The 23,256-nt window shown below is 39.3% G+C and overlaps 1 protein-coding gene and 1 long non-coding RNA gene across 21 annotated transcripts in view; one reads left to right on the top strand and one right to left on the bottom strand.

Annotated features, from left to right (window-relative positions):
• Positions 1–21,351, bottom strand: part of LOC103345346 (endogenous retrovirus group K member 11 Pol protein) — a 68,686-nt gene extending 47,335 nt beyond the window's left edge. For 6 of the 20 annotated variants that reach the window (XM_051835608.2, XM_051835613.2, XM_051835612.2 and 3 more), the window contains exons 1-3: positions 21,206–21,350; positions 20,706–20,865; positions 14,255–14,304 (exon numbers count right to left, since the gene is read on the bottom strand). The gene's annotated coding sequence lies outside the window, so the exon portion shown is untranslated. Of the gene's footprint in view, positions 1–14,013; positions 14,046–14,254; positions 14,305–16,732; positions 16,835–20,705; positions 20,866–21,205 lie in introns of all 20 variants that reach the window. The other 14 variants (XM_051835609.2, XM_051835628.2, XM_051835611.2 and 11 more) reach the window with 13 other exon arrangements.
• An 81-nt stretch (positions 21,352–21,432) lies between these two features.
• Positions 21,433–23,256, top strand: part of LOC127488073 (uncharacterized) — a 41,227-nt gene continuing 39,403 nt past the window's right edge. The window contains exon 1 of the long non-coding RNA XR_007915480.2: positions 21,433–21,662. This is a non-coding gene — a long non-coding RNA (uncharacterized lncRNA). The remainder of the gene's footprint in view (positions 21,663–23,256) is intronic.

Here is a 23,256-nt window from a genome sequence, read left to right as displayed (position 1 = left end):
ATAAATCTTTTTTAAAAAGTGTAAATAAACCAAAAAGCATATCACTGCACTAATCAGAGCTGCTCAGTTCTCTCATTTTAAACTGAACCATGATTCTACTGAGGTGAAGCTTCACTGAGGCTTTTATAATAAGGAAAGGGAGGGTAATTTCCAGCTTTGCATTCTTTGAATATACACAGGGTAGGGTGAGTGCACTGGTTTGAATTGATGCAGGAACTAGCATGTGATTCAATAGTTCAAGCTGCTCTTCTGACATTGACATCTCATACTGAATTGCAGGTTTGAGTTCTAGCAACTCCTCTTCCAATCTAGATTCTTGCTAGTCTGTAGAGAAGGCAGTGGATATTGGCTCAAGTATTTGGTTCCATGCCAATCATATGAAAGGCCTGGATGAAGCTCCTGGCTCCTGTCTTTCATCTAATTCAGCCCTGATTGTGGAGGGCATTGTGTAGTGAGCCAACAGATGAGTGATTTCTGCTGCTTGTCTTCCTCAGTCTCTCTGACTTTCAAATAAAAAATTAATTAAAAAATTAAGGAGTGGCCATTTGACATAGTGGTTGGACTACTGCTTGGGATGCCTGCATCCCATGTCAGAGAGCCTGGGAAAAATCCCAGATCTGCTTCTGATTCCAGCTCCATGTTTTTGTGCATTCTGTGAGATGGCAATGAGGGTTAAAGGAGCTGAGTCCATGCCACCCTTGTAGAGACCCAGATTGTATTTCAGGTTGCTGGTTTGGGCCTGGTCCTGCCTCAGCTGTGGCATAAAGTTGGGGAGTGAACCAACAGATTTGAGACATACCCTCATCTCTTCTTTTCAAGTACAAAAATAAAATAATTATTTTTAAAGAGCAAGAGAGTTCTCAAAATCTTTAAAATAAAAAGACAAAGCTGTTTCAAAACTATCACAAATGTATTCAGAACAGGAAGCACATTGTTAATATTATTGTATTATTTCTACAGTCCCCATACAGGCACATAGATGCTTAGAGGGGGACCAGTTTTATAACTTTGGCCTAATGGGAATTGGGTAAGGTTTAGCCTTTATAGTATTTGATGCTGTCCCTGTTTTACTAACATGATGTGGATGTTGTCATCTTAAAATCTGGTCATTTTAACAGTTTATTTTGAAATTATTTCAAACTTACAGAAATACTATCAGTGAGTCCCATCCACTGTGAATGCCCAGTTATCCTTTTAGCACTTGCCCCTGACCCAAGATATTTCTGCTAACTACAGGGTGGTCCCCTGATAAATAGCATATGAACCCTAATTTAGGAAACCAACATTAATTCAACACTATAACCCAATCCACAGAACTATCACATCTTTTTCCAACCCTGTTAAAATATCTTTTCTCCCATTGTGATTCAATGTTATTTTTCTGGAATTCTCCTTGACACTTTCTAATATGTAAACCCTCAATAGATATCAAGAGCAGAGATGACCTCAAGCTGGGTCTGTCCAGTGTTCCTCTCTGAGAAAATGTGGGCCCTGTATTCTCATCAGAAGCACCCTGGTTCGATGCTGAGCTCTCCTGTCTTCCATCTGTGCTATGATGGATGATACCAACCTGGTACTTAGTGAATTTCTGCCAGATTGGTTCACATACAACCTTTTAAGGATTTATTTACTTATTTTGAAGGCAGAATGACAATGAGAGAGGGATCTATATCTATGTCTACATCTATATCTTTTTAAATGATTTTTTTTATTTATTTGAAAGTCAGAGTTGCACAAAGGGAGAAGGAGAGGCAGAGAGAGAGAAACAGGTCTTCCATCTGATGGTTAACTCCCAAATTGGCCACAACAGCCAGAGCTGCATTGATCCAAAGCCAGAATCCAGGAGCTTCTTCTGGGTCTCCCATGTGAGTGCAGAGGTCCAAGCCCTTGGGCCATTTTCTACTGCTTTCCCAGGCCATAGCAGAGAGCTTGACCTTTCTCTTTCTCTGCTGGTTCATTTCCAAAAGAGTTGTTTAAAAGTTCTTTGTCAAGCTGAAGCTGGGATGAACAACTATTTCCTGGTCTTCTACATGTGTGGCAGGGCCCAAGGACTTGGGCCATGTTCTGAAGCCTTCCCAAGTGCATTCACAATAATCTTGATCAAAAGCAGGGAAGCTGGGACTTGAAGCAGCACAACAGCACTCTGATGTGGAATGCTGGTGTGGCAGGCAGTGGCAAAACATGCTGCACCACAGCACTCATATATGCTGTGCTATATACAAATTTTTATTCCTTTTTGGAATGTGTGGACTTTTATTAATAATCATTCTAATATTATGCCAGCATCCTATTTCTTATCAAATTTTTATCCAGTACCTTTGATATTCATTATTTTTAAACATCAACACTATATGAAATGCTGGTGTTTTAATTCCCAATATTATTTCTTCCTTTATATTTTGATCTAGCATCAAAGCTAAGGGCTCACTCTTCTGTCCTAGTTAGTGCGTCATTATGTACTATATCGTTATGAGTTCATAGAATCTTATCTTGTTAAAGGTATTATAGTCTGAAATTATGTGTTCTGATGCTCAAGTTATTCCAGATCTTAGAGGAATCCTCTTCAACACACCAAATTAGGGCCTTAATATCTACAGTTGGTGTAAGTACCATCCTAGGAGAAAAGATTCACTAATTCTTATCTCTCTTCCCTGAATTACATTTTCCTTAAAGGTGCCATTTCTTTCATCAAGTCTTGATACTATTAATGAATATTTATAATTCAGCTCTACTCTCCAATGTTTTCTCTGGAGATGTTCTTTAGGACTTAATTAAGAGGCCATTTTACAAACAAAAATCTCAAGTCACACTCCTCTTTCAACCATGTGGATGGTTTCCTACTGACCTTTGAACAGGGACCACAGGCCTTACTGTGGTCTTCAGAAAAGCAATGCTATGGGTTGTACCCTAGTAAGCCTTCTCTACCAGCTGTCTGCTTGCTATTCTCTTCTTACATGCTAGGACTCAGAAGGCTCTCAGTTGTATCACAAACTTTGCAAATTCTTCTCAACCCATCAAAAATTAATAAAAGTTCCAAACTTGAGGCTAAACTCTTTTTTTTTATAAAAAATATTTTATTATTTTATTTGAGAGGTAGAGTTACAGACATAGGGAGAGACAGAGAGAAAGATCTGTGCACTGGTTTACTCCCCAAATAGTCACAACAGACTGAGCAGGGTCAGTCTGAAGCCAGGAGCCAGAAGCCTGGATCTTTACTCTTCTCCCCAACATGGGTATAGGAGCCCAAGCATTTGGGCCATCTTCTACTGCTTTCCCAAGCCAAAGCAGAGAGCTGGATTGGAAGAAGAACAGCTGGAACTCGAACTGGCACCACAGGCAGAGGCTTAGCCCACTATGCCATAGAACTGGACCCTAAGCTCTTTTAAAATAAGATTTACAATATTTGTTTGAAAGGCAGAGATAGAGAGAAGGTTGCAGGGAGAGATAGAGATCTTCCATCTGCTGGTTCATTCCCCAAACAGATGCAGTACAGGGAGATGGATCATAAATGGAGCAGCTGGGACTCAAACCAGTGCTCACATGAGATGTTGGCATTACAGGTAGTCGCTCCATGTGTCAACTACTTCATTTCTTCTTTCAAAGGAGTTCTCATCTCTAAGTGATTCAGAAAGATGTACCAAAGGACCTTTGTGGTGGTTATGATAAATTATCTCTTTTAAACTTTAAATTCCACAGACCACACAGTATAACTGAATTATTTACCAACACAACCTCATTCCTTGATACTTGCCTAACTCAGATGAGATGTGTAATGAATACTTATCTCTGGGTAAAAGGTAATGATAATGTCCATAAAGAAGATTGGATAGCTCAGCTGAACATGCTGATAATAGGCAAAGGATAACAGGAAAAGGATAACATGATACTGTGAGTTAGTCAATAGCAACACCAAAATACAATAAGTGATTATTTAAAATGCATGATATTAAAATAATTTCATCATGACAGCCTCCATTTTGGACTACACCTTCAGCACTATAAGTTTCTACAGCACCAGCAGCAATGTGGACCATGAAAGATTCTTGCTGAGAGAGAGAGAAGACAAGAAGCAACTTTTAGCATCAGTGACTCACACATTAGCAAGACAGAATTGCTGCAAATAATTGAAATCCATAATCATCAGCTTTGTTCAAAACTACATTTTTTTTAACTGTGAAAGTGAAATTAAGGGAAGAGATTTGGGACAGAATCCTTAAAGATACATGAAAGAAGGTTATTGAGTGGTACATAACTTGGCAAACCTGCATCAGTAGGTTTTATATAAGGAACAGATCACCCATCAACAGCTCACTCACACCACCAATGTGCCCAATCTTGTCTTCCTTCTCTTCAGCTTCACCTCCACTATCAGCAATTTTACTCCTGTTTTAGAATTTAGGCTCTCCTTAGTTCAATTTGAAGGTATAATCAGAGGATATCACTTGCTAATACTAGCAAGCAAAAACACAGTGCCCTATTCTGGGTTTGCAGCTGGAAGGAGATGCAGAGGTCCCTGATCCTCTTCATGATGACTTTTACCCAATCAAGACAGTATTCTTAGTCAATCTCACATGGAAGAAAGTGTCTGTATGCCTTGACCTCAGCTGTGGGCTCTTTCAATTATGTTTCCACCAGTGCTGGACTTAAGTATCCTGCAAGTGGAGCAGATTTTCTTCCCCAGAAGAGCAGCTGGAGACAACAGTGGGGAATCTTGCTGGGAGAGACAAGAGGAAACTTTTATCATCAGTGACTCACACATTAGCAAGACAGAATTGCTGCAAATAATTGAAATCCATAACCATGAGGCTTGTTAAAAATTGCATTTTCTGTAACTGTGAAAGTGAAGTTAAGGGAAGATATTTGGGACAGAATCCTTAAAGATACGTGAAAGAAGGTTATTGAGTGGTACATAACTTGGCAAACCTGCAGCAGCAGGTTTTATATAAGGAACAGATCACCCATCAACAGCTCACTCACACCATCAATGTGCCCAATCTTGTCTTCTCCTCAGCTTCACCTCCACTCTCAGCAATTTTACTCCTGTTTTAGAATTTAGGCTCTCTTTAGTTCAATTTGAAGGTATAATCAGAGGATATCACTACTCCCAATCTAGCTAATACTAGCAAGCAAAAACACAGTGTCTTCAGTGTCAAACACCTTTCAGTATTATGCCAAACTTATTAAAGGACAGGATACTGGCATTTTTACAATGATGGAATAATAAAAATCGTTAGGGCAATTTATCAGATTTATAATGCACATCAAGAGAAAGTGCTGGCAGGGCGTGCAGGTATAAAGCACAATGTGCAATTTGTTGAGTATTGTCAGGGAGAAGTGAAAAAATCAATATAAATCATGCTGGGTAACAATATATGGGAACAAGAAGAGTTCAGCAAGCAAGGTTAAGCAGAGAAGCACCACATGGAAGTATGGAATCATTGTTTATTCGTTGGATGCCCTATTCTGGGTTCACAGTTGGGAGGTAGAAATACACTTGGAGATGCAGAGGTCCCTGATCCTCTTCATGATGACTTCTACCCAATCAAGACAGTATTCTTAGTCAATCTCACATGGAAGCAAGTATCTGTATGCCTTGACCTCAGCTGCGGGCTCTTTCAATTATGTTTCCACCAGTGCTGGACTTAAGTATCCTGCAAGTGGAGCAGATTTTCTTCCCCAGAAGAGCAGCTGGAGACAACAGTGGGGAATCAGGTGTCAATGATTGTGAAAATTTCATTGACCCTACAGAGCCCTCTAGTGGTGAATAGTCACATTCAAATGATTCATGACCCATGATATATCCCGATGAGGACCCCAGCAACACTCAGACCTCCCGGAGTTAATTAAACCAAACATGCTGTCCAGTTAGCACACCTTCTCTCGCTTGTTATTGAGAGAGGCACTTGAGGACTTAATCTAGGAGAGTTTCCTTGCCAGATGCTTTGACCCCCAAGAGGAGAGTTCTTGCACATAGTAATCATAAACCTCTCTCCCTGGTCCATGTCCTTGGATGCAATGTGCAAGCTTCATAACACAGGAAAAAAAAAAAAAAAAGAAAGAAAGAAAATTGCATTCTGGTTCAACTTATGGGTTTATTGTAAATTTAGATAAATTGGAGGTCAGTGCAGTGCAACAGTCATTAAGCCTCTGTCTGTGGCACTGGTATCCCATACAGGTGCCAGTTCATGTCTCAGCTGCTCTACTTCCAATCCAGCTCTGTGCTAATGACCTGGAAAAGCAGTGGAAATGGCCCACGTGTTTGGACCCCTGCACCCATGTATGAAGAAGCTCCTGTGGCATAACAGGTAAAGCCACTGCCTGCAGTGCCGGCATCCCATATGGGTGCCGGTTCAAGACCCGACTGCTCCACTTTCGATCCAGCTCTCTGCTATGGCCTGGAAGATGGCCCAAGTCCTTGGGCCCCTGCGTCCAAGTGGGAGATCCAGAGGAAGCTCCTGGCTCCTGGCTTTGGATTGGCACATTGCACCATCTGGGGAGTGAACCATCAGGTGGAAGACCTCTCTCTCTCTGCCTCTCCTCAATCTGTGTCACTATGACTTTCAAGTGAAATAAATAAATCTCTAAAAAAAAAAACCTAAATATACAGCAAAACATTTAAAAAAAAATAAGCTCCTGGTTCGTGGCTTTGGGTTGGCCCAGCTCTGGCCATTGTGGCCATTTGTGGAGTGAACTAGCAAATGGAAGACCCCTCTTTCTGTCTCTCCTCTTGTCTGTGACTGCTTGTCAAAAAAATAAATATTTAAAAATATTAGACAAAGTGAAATTTATCTATGTAATTTTTGTTCTATAAAGTAAATCAGAAATTAGAGACTAAGCATAATTGTTTTTCAAATGTCCTATAAATCAAAAATTTAACTCTTGCAGTAACATGCAATAGAATTTATTTTTCAAAGAGGAACAAGTTTAACAACAGTCTTCAAAGAACTTCCTATGATAAGCCAAATTCATTGTTGCCAGAAAAAAAAATTGTAAATTTTAGGAAGGCTGATTAGAATAAATCAGATATGTTTTCTATACACACGACTTTGTGAGATTAAGAGAGAATGCTTTGTTTCAACTTTTTTCTACTGATAAATATTGTCATTTGAAATTTTTTCTTTTAAAACTAAATACTAATTACCAATAATCAATAATCCAAATAAGTACATGATAATATACATTAATTATTTTTCATTTAGCACATCACAGTGACAAATGTGCAGTAGCAGCACATTTATAATCTGTTCTGGACTCTATTAATTTTTTTATTTGACACATAGAGTTATAGACAGTGAGAGAGAGAGAGACCGAGAAAAAGGTTTTCCTTCTATTGGTTCACTCCCCAAATGGCCATCACAGCTGGCGCTGCACCAATCCGAAGCCAGGAGCCAGGAGATTCTTCCAGGTCTCCCACATGGGTGCAGGGGCCCAAGGACTTGGGCTATTTTCTACTGCTTTCCCAGATTATTAGCAGAGAGCTGGATCAGAAGGAGTAGCCGGGACTTGAACCGGCACCCATATGGGATGCCAGTACTTCAGGCCAGGGCGTTAACCTGCTGCACCACAGTGCTGGCCCTTCTTAATTTCTTTTTTTTTTTTTTAATATTTATTTACTTACTTATCTGAAAGTCAGACTTGCAGTGGAGGGAGAGGATGAGATGGGGGTGGGGAGAGGGAGGGAGAGAGAGAGAGAGAGAGAGAGAGAGAATCTTCCACCTGCTGGTTCACTCCCCAAATGACTACCATGGCTGGGACTGGGCCAGGCAAAAACCACGAGCATGGAACTACAACTGGTTCTTTCATATGGGTGGGAAGTGCCCAAGTACTTTGGCAATGTTCTGCTGCTTTCTTAGGCACATTAGTAGTGAACTGGATCAGAACTGGGACTTGAACCTGAGTTCATATGGGATGCCAGCATTGTGAGCAGCTGCTTAATCTGCACCAAATGCTGACCCTTGTTCTTGATTCTTAAAGGGAGGACACAGTAATGTCTACCTGAAGAGAGCTATGTACCAGACTTGAGTTTTACTATGGACAGATTACAGACACTGTAGATGTAGCTGAGTTTATATCTAAGGAGTATGACTTATTTAATTTTTTTTTTTGACAGGCAGAGTTAGTGAGAGAGAGAGAGAAAGGTCTTCCTTTTTGCATTGGCTCACCACCCCCAAATGGCCGCCACAGCCAGCGTGCTGCGCCAATCCGAAGCCAGGAGCTAGGTGCTTCCTCCTGGTCTCCCATGCAGGTGCAGGGCCCAAGCACTTGGGCTATCCTCCACTGCACTCCCAGGCCACAGCAGAGAGCTGGCCTGGAAGAGGAACAACTGGGAAGAATCTGGCGCCCCAACCAGGACTAAAACCTGGGGTGCTGGTGCTGCAGGCAGAGGATTAGCCAAGTGAGCCGTGGTGCCCGCCCAGTTGTTTTTTTTTTTTTAGATTTTTTTTTTATTTTAAAGTCAAAGTTACACCTAGATAGAAGAGGCAGAGAGAGAGAGAGAGAGAGAGAGAGAGAGAGAGAGAGGTCTTCCATGTGCTGGCTCACTCCCCAACTGGCCTGAACAGCCAGACCTGCGTTGATCTGAAGCCAGGAGCCAGGAGCTTCTTCCAGGTTACCCAAGCCAGTGCAGGGGCCCAAGGACTGAGCCATCCTCCACTGCCTTCCTGGGGCCACAGCAGAGAGCTTCACTGGAAGAGGAGCAACTGGGACAGAACTGGCATCCCAACCGGGACTAGAACCCTGTGTGCCAACGCCACAGGTGGAGGATTAGCCAAGTGAGCTGCAGCACTGGCCAATTTTTTTTTAAAGATATATTTTATTTATTTGAAAGACAGAGTTACAGAGAGAGGTAGAGCCAGAGAGACAGAGAGAGAGGTCTTCCATTCCACTGGTTCACTCCCCAACGACTGCAATGGCCAGAGCTGAGTTGATCCTAGCCAGGAGCCAGGAGCTTCTTCCAATGTCCCATATGGTGCAGGAGTCCAAGGGCTTGGGCCATCTTCCACTGCTTTCCCAGGCCACAGCAGAAAGCTGTATCAAAAGAGGAGCTGCCAAGAATCAAACTGGTGTCCATATGGGATGTCAGTGCTGCAGGCTAGGGATTTAACCTGTTGCATCATAGCAATGCCCCCCATTTCGATTTTTTTAATAAATCCTGGTGTTAGTTTGACTTGTAAATACAGACAATTAATAAATTGCACAATAATCTTGGTAAATAATAGGGATATCTTTTGTTTATTTAGAATAAGACTTTTAAAAGTAATTTTATAAAGAATATAAGGGGTCAGCACTGTGGCTCACTAGGCTAATCCTCCACCTGTGGCACTGGCACTCCAGGTTCTAGTCTCAGTTGGGGTGCAGGATTCTGTCCCAGTTGCCCCTCTTCCAGGCCAGCTCTCTGCTGTGCTCCGGGAGGGCAGTGGAGGATGGCCCAGGTGCTTGGGCCCTGCACCTGCATGGGAGACCAGGAGGAAGCACCTGGCTCCTGCCTTTGGATCAGTGCAGCATGCTGGCTGTGGTGGCCATTTGGTGAGTGAACCAATGGAAGGAAGACCTTTCTCACTGTTTAACTCTGCCTGTCAAAAAAAAAAAAAAAAAAAAGAATATAACAAGGGGCTACCATTTAAGCCACCATTTGTGAGAATGAAGTCCTATATGGGTGCCAGTTCAAGTTCTGGCTGCTACACTTCTGATCCAGCTCCCTGATAATGGCCTGGGAAACATCAGAGAATTGGCCAAGTGCTTGGACTCCTTCATCCACATGGGAGGCCTGGAAGAAGCTCCTGGCTTTGACCTAACTCAACCCCTGCATTTGCAGCCACTTGGATAGTGAACCAGCTGATGGAAGATCTGTCTTTCCCTCTTCTCTGTAACTTTGGCTTTGAAATAAACAAATAAGTCTTTTATAAAAAGAATATAAATAAAAATAAACTCTTTAGAAATAGGTGATTTTAGGAGGTCATCAATGTGGCTGAGGAGGCTATGTCCTATCTGCAATGCTGGCATCCTATATGGGTAGCTGTTCAAGTCCTGGATGCTCCACTTCCTATCCAGCTCACAGCCAATGGCCTGGGAAAGCAGCTGAAACGACACACATGATTGGGTCCCTGCCACCCACATGGAAGACCAGGATGAAGCTTCTTTCTCCTGGCTTTGGTTTTACCCAGCTCTGGCCATTGCATCCATTTGGGGAGTGAAGCAGCAGATGGAAAGTCTCTTCGACTCTGTTTCTCTATCCTTATAAATCTGCCTTTCAAATGAGTACAATACATTTTTAAAAAGAGAAAAAAATAGGTGACTTTATCCAATGTTAAAATGAGTTATTTAGTGTTTCTTCAAAAGCATTTTATTCTTCTGTATTGTAGTTGAAAACATTTAAACCCATATCATAAAGATTTTTTTATTTATTTGAAAGAATTATAGAGATAGCATTAGAGATAGAGATATAGAAAGATACAGAGATAGAGAGATAGAGAAGGAGAGAGGGGGAGAGAGAGAGAGAGAGCGAGAGATGAAAGACCTTCCATTTGTTGGTTCACATCCCAAATGGCCACAATGGCCAGGGCTGGGCTGATCGAAATCCAGAAGCCAGGAGCTCCTTCTGGGATGCCCACAAAGGTGCAGGACCCCAAATACTTGTACCATCTAGGAATTGAACTGGTGGCCGTATGGGGTGCCAGCACCACAGTTGTTGGCTTTACTCACTATTTCCGCAGTGCTGGCCCTCAATTTTATTTTAAAAATAATACAAAATAAGTTGCATATTCTACTTACAATCAAATAGATTAAAAATATGTACATTTGTTTTGGGAACCTCTAACATTTTCAATTATGCCAATTTAAAAATCTTAGTACATCAGCTTGAACAGATATGGAGGTCCAGGTTGGGTAGATTTTTCTCTTCTGTGGAATTAATATACATACTATAATCCTAATGATTTTTAGTTCTTTAACTATGTTTTATATAAAAGCATTCAAAATTTCATGGTTATAAAATTAAATGATAATGTGTATTTCCCATGAACCTTTTGAAATACCTTCTTATGAAATATAGGTTCTGGCACTGTGGCATAGTCACAGCCTGCAGTGCCAGCACCCCATATGGGCACTGGTTTGAGACCCGGCTGCTCACTTCTGGTCCATCTCTCTGCTATGGCCTGGGAAAGCAGTAGAAAATGGCCCAAGTCCTTGGGCCCCTGCACCCACATTGGAGACCTGGAAGAAGCTCCTGACTTCTGGGTTCAGATTGGCACAGCTCTGGTTCATTGAGGCCAGTTGGGGAGTGAAGCAGTGGATGAAAGACCTCTCTCTCTTTCTCTCTGCCTCTCCTTCTCTCTGAGTGTAACTGTGACTTTCAAATAAATGTTTTTTTTTTAAAAAGAAATATTACATACAATTATCACTATGCATCTGTTATTATATGGTGCCACATTGAAGCACACAGCCTGAGTGAGTGTTACTTGCTTAAATCCATTTAGAGATAAAGAGTAATGTTCTCATGATACAGCACTGACTCCTATACCCTTGCACAGAAAAATAGCAGGAACATACAGGTCACAATCTAATACCTCTGAATAGCAGCAAGTGACAGCAAAATACAGAGTGAAGGAGTTTGGAGAAACTAACTTAGCTTCATTTGATATTTCAGGTGAAACTCAGTCCTGTATTAATAATCATTATGAGCTACAACTTCTTGCATGTCATGTTAGTGTGTGAGACTTTTGTAAACTAGTTATGCCCAATAAAAACTGTTAGTAATTAAATATATGGTGTAGATAAATGGTGAGCATGCATCACAATTAGGAGTAAGATTAACTCACTCTTAAAATCATGAAGTTCCCAAAAGAAAAACAATAAAATAAATCAAGGGGCTGGCACTGTGATGTAGCAGATAAAGCCACTGCCTGCATTGCTGGCATCCCATGTGGGCACTGGTTCAAGTCCCAGCTGCTCCCCTTCCAATCCAGCTCTCTGCTATGGCCTGAGAAAGCAGTAGAAAATGGCCCAAGTCCTTGGGCCCCTGCACCTGTAAGAAGCTCCTGGCTCCCGGGTTCAGATTGGCACAGCTCCAGCCATTGCGGCCAATTGGGGAGTGAACCAGCAGATGAAAGACCTCTCTCTCTCTCTCTCTCTCTCTCTCTCTCTCTGCCTCTCCTTCTCTCTCTGTGTAACTCTGAGTTACAACTCTTGTTATAACTCTTGTTATAACTCTTGTTATATTCTTTCTCTGTGTAACTCTCAAATGGATGGCTAAATCTTTAAAAAAAGATACAGACTAGCTGAATGTATTAAAACACAAGACCCAGTCATGACTGGTGCATAGGGAGATTACTGATGCCATAAACAGGGGTGTCAATTTGTAAAGTCAACAACAGGAGTCACTGTACACTTACTCCTCATGTAGGATCTCTGTCCTTAATGTGCTGTACATTGAGACTTAATGCTATAATGAGTACTCAAAGAGTATATTTCACTTTGTGTTCTATGGGGGTGCAAACTGTTGAAATCTTTACTTAATGTATACTAAACTGATCTTCTGTAAAAAAAAAAAAAAAGAAGAAGAAGAAATTATCAATTCCAAACTTGACTCTCACTGGGATTAAACATGACAATAGGTCTGATCTGATTTCATCATCATTTAAAAAATCATCTATTATTTTTCACTTTATGTTTCTGTGTGGGAGCAAACTGTTGAAATCTTTACTTAATGTATGCTAAACTGATCTTCTGTATATAAAGAGAATCGAAAATGAATCTTGATGTGAATGGAAGGGGAGAGGGAGTGGGAAAGGGGAGGGTTGCGGGTGGGAGGGACGTTATGGGGGGGAAGCCATTGTAATCCATAAGCCATACTTTGGAAATTTATATTCATTAAATAAAAGTTAAAAAAAAAGAAAAAAAAAAAGAAGTTAAATGTTTGCTCCAACAAGGGCTTTGAGTAGGTGGGTTTTGCCCTAAGGGAGCATTTGTTTTACTTTAACGGGCAGAATTTCCATACAAGGAAGCAAAAGTTATGTTGCTTTTCATAAAATGTCTTAAGGCTTAGAGATTTTTAAAAAGATAAATAAAATCAAATTACTTTCTTAAAAAAAAAAACCACAAGACCCCTCTTTTACTGCCTATAATAAACATATCTCTGCCACAAAGATACATACAGACTTTGAAAGTTAAAGGATAGAAAATGATATTCCATGCTAACAAAAAGTGAAAAAGAGAAATATTAGACATGATAATATCATGCAAAACAGACTTTAAAACAAAAACTATTAAACAAGACAAAGAAAGGCATTATGTATTAATGAAGGGATCAATCCAACAGAAAGATGTAACTATGGTAAATATATATGTACTCAATGCCAGGTGCATGATTGTTTTACATTTTTTTAAGATTCATTTATTTATTTGAAAAGCAGAGCTACAGAGAGGCAGAGGCTGAGAAGGAGGCGGGGGGTGGAAATAGATAGAGATAGGTCTTCCATTTGCTGGTTCACTCTTCAAATGGCCACAGTGGCCAAAGCTGAGCCAATCAGAAGCCAGGAGGCAGGAGCTTCTTCTGGGTCTCCCACATGGATGCAGGGGCCCAATGACTTGGGCCATCTTCTACTGCTTTCCAAGGCCCCAGCAGAGAACTGGATCAGAAGTGGAACAGTGAGTTCTCAAAGCAGTGCCCACATGGAATGCTTTACCTGTTTTGCCACAGTGCCAACCCCAGTGCCTGATTATTTAAAACAATGGTTAATGAATCTAAACAGAAACATCAACTTCAATACAGCAGTAATGGGCGACAGTAATATCACAGATTCATCAATACACAGGACAACTAGACAAAGAAAAATCAAAGAACACAGCTAATCTACACTATGAACCAAAATGACAGAAGCGACATATACAGAACATTTCATCCCATAGTTGCAGAATACACATTCTTATCACTAGTGCATGGAACTTCTTCTAGGACAAATCATATGTTAGGCCATAAAGCAAATCTCAGCAAATTAAAAGAAAATGAAATCATACCATGTATCTTTTCTGACCACAATGGAATGAATCTGAAAATTAAGAACAGAAGAAACTCTAGAAAGCATGCAAACACGTGGAGTCTGAACAGCCTGCTCCTGAAAGAACAGTGGATCACAGAAGAAATCAAAAAGTAAATCAAAAAATTACAGGAAAGAAATGAAAATGACAACATATATATCAAAACTTATATACAGAAAAAGCAATTCTGAGAGTTAAGTTTATAGCAATTAGTGCTTACCTCAAAATTGGAAAAGGATCAAACAAATGATCTAACAGTCCATTCAAAACCTAGAAAAGCAATAAATCAAATCACAAATTAATATGAGGAAAGAAGTTCTTAAAATTAAAGGAGAAATAAAATTGAAACAAAAAAGAAACAAAAGATCAGTGAAATGAGCAATACTTTTGAAAAAATTAACATTGATACACCACAGACCTAACTAATCAAAAAAAAAAAAAAAAGAGGTAGAGGGGAGATGACACACATTAATAAATTCAGAAATAAAAAAGGAAATGTTAAACAGACACCACAGAAATAAAATTCATCAGAAATTGTGAAAAAAAAGCTATCTGCCAACAAATAGGAAAATTTAGAAGAAATTGATACATTCCTAGATAAGTACAAACTACCAAACATTGATGTATGAAGACACTGAAAACCTAAACAAAACAATAAGCAAGATGGAGACTGAACAAGAAAAAAGACCCTCCCCACATAGAAAAAAGCCCAGGAGTGGATGGTTACACGCTGAGCTCTACCAATCTCATACAGAAAAACTAATTCAAATTCCTCTCAATCTATTTCAAACAACTGAGATGGAGGAAATTCTCCCAAAATCCTTCTATGAGACCAGCATAACCTTAATTTGAAAACCAGAAAAACATACAACAAAGAGAATTATAAACCAGTACCACAGATGAACAAAATATGAGTGTTCACTTGGACCAAGTGGTATCCTTGATATGCAGGAATGGTTCAACATATGCAAATTAACAAATGTGACACATCACAATAACAAATAGAAGAATGAAAATTATTTATTTATCATGAGAGAGTATTGTATTTTATCAAATGGTTTCTGCATCTATTGAGATAACTGTACAATTTTTTTAAAGTTATTCTTTTTTTAAGCTTTATTTTATTTATTTGAAAGACAGAGTTAGAGAGAGGTAGAAACAGAGAGAGATCTTTCATTCGATGGTTCACTCTCCAGATGGCTGCAATGGCTGAAGCTGTGCTGATCTGTGGCACAGCAGTTAAAACTCTGGCCTGAAGTGCTGTCATCCCATATGGGCACCAGTTCGAGTCCCAGCTGCTCCACTTCTGAAGCAGCTCTCTGCTATGGCCTGGGATAGCAGTAGAAGATGGCACAAGTCCTTGGGCCCCTGCACCCATGTGGGAGACCCAGAAGAAGCTCCTGGCTCTTGGCCAGGAAATGCAAATAAAAACCACAATGAGGTTACACCTTACCAGAGTTAGAATGGCTCTCATACAAAAAAAAAAAAAAAATATGAAGCAATAAATGCTGGTGAGGATGTAGGGGGAAAATTTCCCTAGTACACTTTTGGTGGGAATGTAAACTAGCGCAACCTTTACTACAGGCAAAATAGAGATTCCTCTGAAATCTGACAGTATATCTACAATATGACCTAGCCATCCCACACTGTGAATGTACCCAAAAGAAGTTAAATTGTCATATTAAAGCTATCTGTATGACCATGTTTATTACAGTTCAATTCATAACTAAGATATGGAATCAACCCAGATGTCAATCAAGTAATGACTGGATAAAAAATATGGTATCTATGCACTATGGAATACTACTCAGCCACAAAAAAGAATGGAATTCTGTCTTTTGCAATAAAATGGGTGCAACTGGAATCCACCATGCTTAATGAAATAAGTGAGTCTCAAAAAATACAAATATTGTGTATTTTCCTTAATACATGTTACTAATATACGGAGTATAAAAGTTGTAATGTGTAGGAGCAAAATTTACATTTTGAGATTATTGCTTATAACATTTTCTTTACTCTTTGAAGAACAGTGGTTTTCTTCTACTTTCTATTTGTTGAATCCTTCACTTTGTGGAGGGTCAAACATGATTATAACATAAACTTAAAGTATGTCTTGTAAAAATTAAAAGTAAAATCATAATAAAGGAGGGAGAAAGGTTGGGAGCCTGGGCAGGGGAGGGGGTAGGGTAGGAAGTATCACTATGTTCCTAAATCTGAATATAAGAAACACATGAAATTTGTTCACCTTATATAAATAAAAAATTGAAAATAAATAACTAAAAGCAATAAAGAGAACAATTCAATTTCAAAAAGCACCAAAGGTAATAAAATACTTAGGAATAAACTTAACCAAGGAAATAAAAATACCTAAACATTGAAAACTATAAAGGATTATTGAAATGAATTAAAGATCACACAAATAAATGTATGTGTATACTCTGTTCATGGATTATAATACATATATATAATAAATCAATGTTCCTAGTGATCTATAGATTCAAATCATTCTTCATAATATCCCAATAGTTATTTTTACTCAAAAATTTAAAAACTATACAGAAAATTAATATGGAATGTCAAAGTATTTAAATACCCAAATATTCTTGAACATAAGATCAAAGTTAAAGGCCTCCCATTCTCTTAATTCAAAAACAAAAGTAGTGTAAACAGTGTGATATTTGAAGAAAACCAGACATACCAGCACGGATTTGGTCTCAGTTGAGAGTCTGGGTAAGATATCTGCATTGCATACTACAGTGTTTATGTTCAACTCTCACCTCTGGCTTCTGAATCCAGCTTCCTGCCAATGGAAAATGTGGGAAGCTGTGGTGATGGGACATGTAACTGGGATCCTGTCACCCACATTAGAGGCCAGGATTTTGTTTCCAGTCCAGACCTGTCATTGCAGACACATGTAGAGTGAACCAGAAGATAGGGGCTCTAGCTCTCTCTGCCTCTCAAATTAAAAAATAAAAATATTAAGGGCAAATATTTAATGTAATAATCACAAAATCAAGATTTGATAACCTCATCAATAGAGAAAAAATTGACTAAATTCAATTTATGATTACAACCCTAAATAAACTATTAACTGAGGTGAATTTCCACTACAGGAAGGGCACCTATGGGAAATTTACAATAAACTCTTATAAAATGGGAATAAGACTGCTACTTTTAACACTTCTATTCAACAGTGTAGTGGATGATTCTACTAAAAAAGATGAACAAAGCAAAAAATGAAACTCCAGATTGCAAACAAAAGAGTACACTAAACTGATCTTCTGTAAAAAAAAAAAAAAAAAAAAAAGAAAGAAATTTTCAATTCCCAACTTGACTCTCACTGGGATTAAACATGACAATAGGTCTGATCTGATTTCATCATCATTTAAAAAAAATCATCTATTATTTTTCACTTTATGTTTCTGTGTGGGAGCAAACTGTTGAAATACTTACTTAAGGTATACTAAGCTGATCTTCTGTATATTAAGATAATCGAAAATGAATCTTGATGTGAATGGAAGGGGAGAGGGAGTGGGAAAGGGGAGGGTTGTTGGTGGGAGGGACGGTATGGGAGGGGAAGCCATTGTAACCCATGAGTCGTACTTTGGAAATTTATATTCATTAAATAAAAGATAAAAAAAAAAAAAAAAAAAAAAAAAAAAAAAAAAGCAAAGTTGATTTGTAACACTCAACACATAGTCTTGTATATAAAATATATCCTGAGGAAGTCACTAAAATCCCACTCCAAAAATACAGTAAAATTCAGTATTTTTGTAGAATATAAAGATGTAAGTATCAACTGTATTTCTGTTTAACAGTGATGAACATTCTAAAAATATAATTAACAATAACATTCAGCATCAAAGAGTGAAAATACCACAAGAAATTTAAGAAAAAACCTTGAATTTTATACTAAAAAATTACAAAAAATAACATACAATTTTTATTGATTTCAGTAAGATATTTTAATATTGCAAAACTATATGCTTCCAGGGCCAATTCTGTGGTGCAGCGGGTTAAAACACTGACCTGAAGTGCTGGCATCCCATATGGGTGCCAGCTCTAGTCCCAGCTGCTCCACTTCCAATCCAGCTCTCTGCTATGGCCTAGAATAGCATGGAATATGGTCCAAGTCCTTGGGCCCCTGCACCCATGTGGGAGACCAGGAAGAAGCTCCTGGCTCCTGGCTTTGGATCAGCTTAGCTCTGGCTGTTACAGCCATCCTGGGAGTGAAACAGTGGATGGAAGACCTCTCTCTCTGTCTCTACCTCTCTGTATAACTCTTTCAAATATATAAAATAAATCTTTAAAAAATATGCCAATTCACATATTTCTAGATTATGTTAGATCATAATTTTAGTTGTGATACCAGTTTAAGTATTTTAATACCCCTTAATGTTATACACCAAGAATGATGTTCTGAGTTTTTTGTTGTTGTTGTTGACAATAGTTATACATACCTATGGACTGCAGTGTGAGATTTTAATTTATGTGTACAATGTGTACTGAATAAATTAGTGTAAACAACATTTTCCCTTCTCTGACATTATACTTCAAAATCAGGGCCTTGGGGCACATTTCCTCTATTTGTTCATAAAATACGGGATAGATTACTGTGGACTATAGTCACCTGCAATGCTATGTAACATAAGGAACTCACTATCATCTCACTCTGATTTGGTACCAATTACTCCATGAAGTTTTTAAAGAATTTCTGAATTAATTAGTTTCAAAGAAAAAGAGACACACAGAGAAATAAATGGGGGGGGGGGCAAGAGAGAGAGAGGACATTCCCATCCACTGACTCACTTCACCAATGTCTACAACTGTGGCTTTGCCAGACTTTTATAATGATGATAGGTATGACACCAAATGTCCAAGTGACAAAAGCAAAAATAAGTAAGTAGGACTGCAAAAAAAATTTTTTTAAAAATCTGCTTACTAAAGGAAAAGCTGAAAAGTGAAGCAAGGAATGAGAGAAAATACTGGCAAATCATAGCTGATTAAAGGATTAATATAAAGAACAGACACAATTCAAAAGGAAATATTGCAATAAAAAATGGGCAAAGGATCTGATCAGTTTTTCCATAAGCAGCTAACAGGCATTTGAAAAGGGGCTCAGCACTGCTAATTAAGACCACAATGGTTATGACACATATGTAAAAATAGCTATTATAAAAAAGTAAAGAACATAAATATTGAACCAGCTTTGGAGAAAAGGCAATATATAAATCATTTCTAGAAATGCAAATTAGTACATCCACTATGGAGGTGTCTCAAATAAAATTAAAAGTGGAACTAACAAATGGCAAAGCATTCCCACTATTGGATGTGCGTCTAAAGAAATAAAATTATTATCTCAAAGATACATTGGCACAACCATGTTCATGTGAGCACTATTCACAAGAACAAGATATATAAATAAACATTGTCTATGAAAGATGAATAGAGAAAATGCCATACACACACAATGGAATCACATTTAAACTTAACAAGGAAATTCTGACATTTGGCACAATCTGGATTGAAAAGTATGAATATGGACATCAGGCTGATTGAAATGTCACAGAAAGATAAATACCACACAATCTCCCTTATTTATGGAATCTCAGAGAGTCAAACTGAAGAAGAGAATAGTGGTTGCTAGGTGCTGAGAGTGAAGGAATTGGGAAGATGTTAGTTGAACGACACACATTTACTGTTAGGAGATAATGTACAGCCCAGAAATGTTATGAATATACAATTAGATACTCACAACTTGTTAAGGCATTAGGTTTTCTTTTCAAAACTATGCAAGGTGGGCCGGCGCCGCGGCTCACTAGGCTAATCCTCCGCCTAGCGGCGCCGGCACACCGGGTTCTAGTCCCAGTTGGGGCGCCGGATTCTGTCCTGGTTGCCCCTCTTCCAGGCCAGCTCTCTGCTGTGGCCTGGGAGTGCAGTGGAGGATGGCCCAAGTCCTTGGGCCCTGCACCCCATGGGAGACCAGGAAAAGCACCTGGCTCCTGGCTCCTGCCATCAGATCAGCGCGGTGCGCTGGCCGCAGCGCGCCGGCCGCGACGGCCATTGGAGGGTGAACCAACGGCAAAGGAAGACCTTTCTCTCTGTCTCTCTCTCTCACTGTCCACTCTGCCTGTCAAAAAAAAAATTTAAAAAAGAAATAAATTAAAAAAAATAAAAAAAAAACTATGCAAGGTGATGGATATATTAGTTTGTCCTAATCATTTCAGAATGTATATGTACAAGGGAACTCCAAAACGTTTGTGAAAAGCAGGATTAAATAGTGAAATTTCCATAAATTTTTAAAAAGTCTCTTCACATATCAAAACATCAAGTTGCAGGCCTTGAATATATACAAATTTTGTTTGTCAATTATACGCCAATAACTTTGAAAGCAATCACCCTATATCAAAATAAAAATTAAAACTAAAGAAACTAGGTTTATATCTTTGGAGTTGTGAAGGTTGTCATGGAACAGAAACAGTTTTAAAAACATTGATATTTAATGTGACTAGCTAAAAGTTCTTATTTTAAAGTTCAGAGACAGATGACAGCCTGTAAAAGGAACATGTAAAGGCTCAGATGACATCCAAGATCAAAATACAGCGTCCTCTTGTCCCCCCTAAAACCTAGACCAAAGCCCTGATCAAAATAAAACTGTTTCATTAACTTACCTGGTCTGTGACACTGTTGTTACCAACAGAAAACGTGGTCAGACTCCCAGAAAGAGCTACGCTGAAAAGTCAGGGTCCACGAGCTGAGACTCAGCTTCTGAACTATTCAGAAAACTTGGGGAATCCGGTCACCCCGGGGAGAAGAGAGGAACTGAGGATCCTGTAAATGACAGCTCTTCGCTGCAGGAACCCAGCACACAACCCGTATGCTCCATAATGGCCATCCTGTCCCCACTGCACAATAGGGGAAGACAAAGGGATGCCACCAACAGCTGCCCAGGGATGGCCCCTGGACTGTGAGCAGGAAAGGAACAGGGTGCCCGGGTCCCGGGTGCCAGTCCATCCTGCAGACCAGAAGGGGTTGAGTGAAGGGTCCTGTCAGCAATGAGAGGGGGCCTACAGGCTCTAGCGACAACCTCTGGGAAGCCCACATCCTGCCAGACTTTTCTAACAACTTCCCCACTCTGCCTTCCCCTCTCCTCAAGCTCGGCCCCACACACCATGTCCCGAGGTCCAAGGTGAGCAGCTTCCAGCGATGGAAGAAGGTATGAGAACAATGGACGTGGGCTACATTCAGAGTTCCGAGTGTTGGAGCCCCTCCTAGGGCCTCTCCACCACGGAACTGGTTGACTACTATGGCGTCAAGATTCTGCAGGATTACGTAGCGTTTATGCTACCACGCCTGATTGGACAGCTTGCATAGCTGTGAGGACACACAACATCATAAAAGATGCAGCCAATCAGCGTGCTCCATAACGCTGATGCATAACTCCAGGTCTTGCTGGACGGCAGAAACAAGAAGGAGTCTTGGGTTCATTTCTGAAACTCCGTCCTCTTGTGCGCCACCCTTCCTGCAGGGAGGGGTGGGAGTTTTCTCTCTGGTCCTGCTCACTGCTGGGCCCCCACCTGCATCTTCCTGAGAGGATCCTACTTGGAGGTTGCAGTAATCTAATTCAGGTCAGTTACCATTTAATGGCTGTTTATTGGCTTCAGAGCCTTTTTCATCATCTATGTGACACTTTTTTCTGTTGAATCATCTGTGGTTTTTTAAGTATTGATTTAAAGAATATTTAAGGATATCACAAAATTTAATCCTTTTCTCCAATTTCACTTGTTTTTTTTTTTTTTGTAGTCTGCCTGTTGTCCTTTATTATTATTTTCTGTTTCTTGCTAGTACTTAGTAATTAGTAGAACACACACACACACACATGTATATATAATCCTTCCAGTAATCTCATTTATTAGTTTTTACATTTTTATGGATTATCTCCATATATAAGCATCATCCAGTATATTCACATTTTATGACTTATGAATTGATTTTTATACCATATAATTACTTTTTGCTGTTTTATTTCCTTTATTACACCTGTAGTAGAAAGTCTGAGAGATAGTGAAGGAATCATGGCCTAGGTTTACTGTAAGGAAAAAAAAGCTTTCAATGACCCTTTATTATTTGCGTCGTTTATTGTAGGTTCATTTCACTCTTAGTCACAGTAAATAAGTCACTGCCTTTTTTGTTGTTGCTCTGCTAGCAGTTTTCTTTTTCCTAGCTGCTGAACTTTGCTAAATGCTTTCCAACATGGAATCTAAATGACCATAGGATTTTCTTCTTGTGTTTTTTACCTGCCTGGATGGCTTGTCTGTGCATTTTTTATTATGTTCCTGCTTCCTATTGATATATTTTCTTAGATGATTTCATTTATTACATGAATATTTTGCTTAGGATACTAGTAGCTCTATTTATGAAAGAGATGCTTTTAATAAAACTTAATTTTTATTTCACATCTTGATCCAAACTTAATTTTTTTAATTTCTTTTTTTAAAAGATTTATTTTATATATTTGAAAGACAGAGTTACAGGGAGAGGTAGAAACAGAGAGAAAGGTCTTCCATCCACTGATTCACTCCCCAGATGGCTGCAACAGCCGGAGCTGCACTGATCCAAAGCCAGGAGCCAGGAGCTTCTTCTAGGCCTCTCACATGGGTGCAGGGGCCCAAGAACTTGGGCCATCTTTTACTGCTTTTCCCGGGCCATAGCAGAGAGCAAGATCAGAAAAGGAGCAGACAGGACTAGAATCAGTGTCCATATGGGATTCTGGTGCTTCAGGCCAGGATTTTAACCCTCTGTGCCACAGCGCCAGCCCCCTTTTTTAATTTCAAGTCCTGGCCTGCTTGCACCATCCTCACTGTAATGGTGGTTTTCCAAAAGAAACTGAAAAATAAGCTTTGCTTATTTTCTCTTTGGGTAGGTCTTTGAAATGTAAATTTGTTTTTCTTCTGTAAAATTTTGAAGTATTGTCAAATTCTGGACCTGAAAGTGTCATTGTGTGACTTTCTGGAGTTTTCAAAATGTGATTCAATTACTTGGGTTATATAGGAGTTTTTCTATTTTATGTTATGTTTGTTTTTTGGAAACCTGATTTTCAAAATAGGGTGGATATTGATCTCTGTAGTCAAATTTTACTCCTAAGAATTTCGTATCTTTCTCTAGTATCTTGGTCAAAGCTATTATCTCTACAAAAGAATGATTCTGTTTTAATTCCTAAAC

Source organism: Oryctolagus cuniculus, chromosome 1, assembly GCF_964237555.1.
Source record: "Oryctolagus cuniculus chromosome 1, mOryCun1.1, whole genome shotgun sequence".
NCBI lineage: Eukaryota > Metazoa > Chordata > Mammalia > Lagomorpha > Leporidae > Oryctolagus > Oryctolagus cuniculus.
This window is presented reverse-complemented; position numbering and strand designations above follow the sequence as displayed.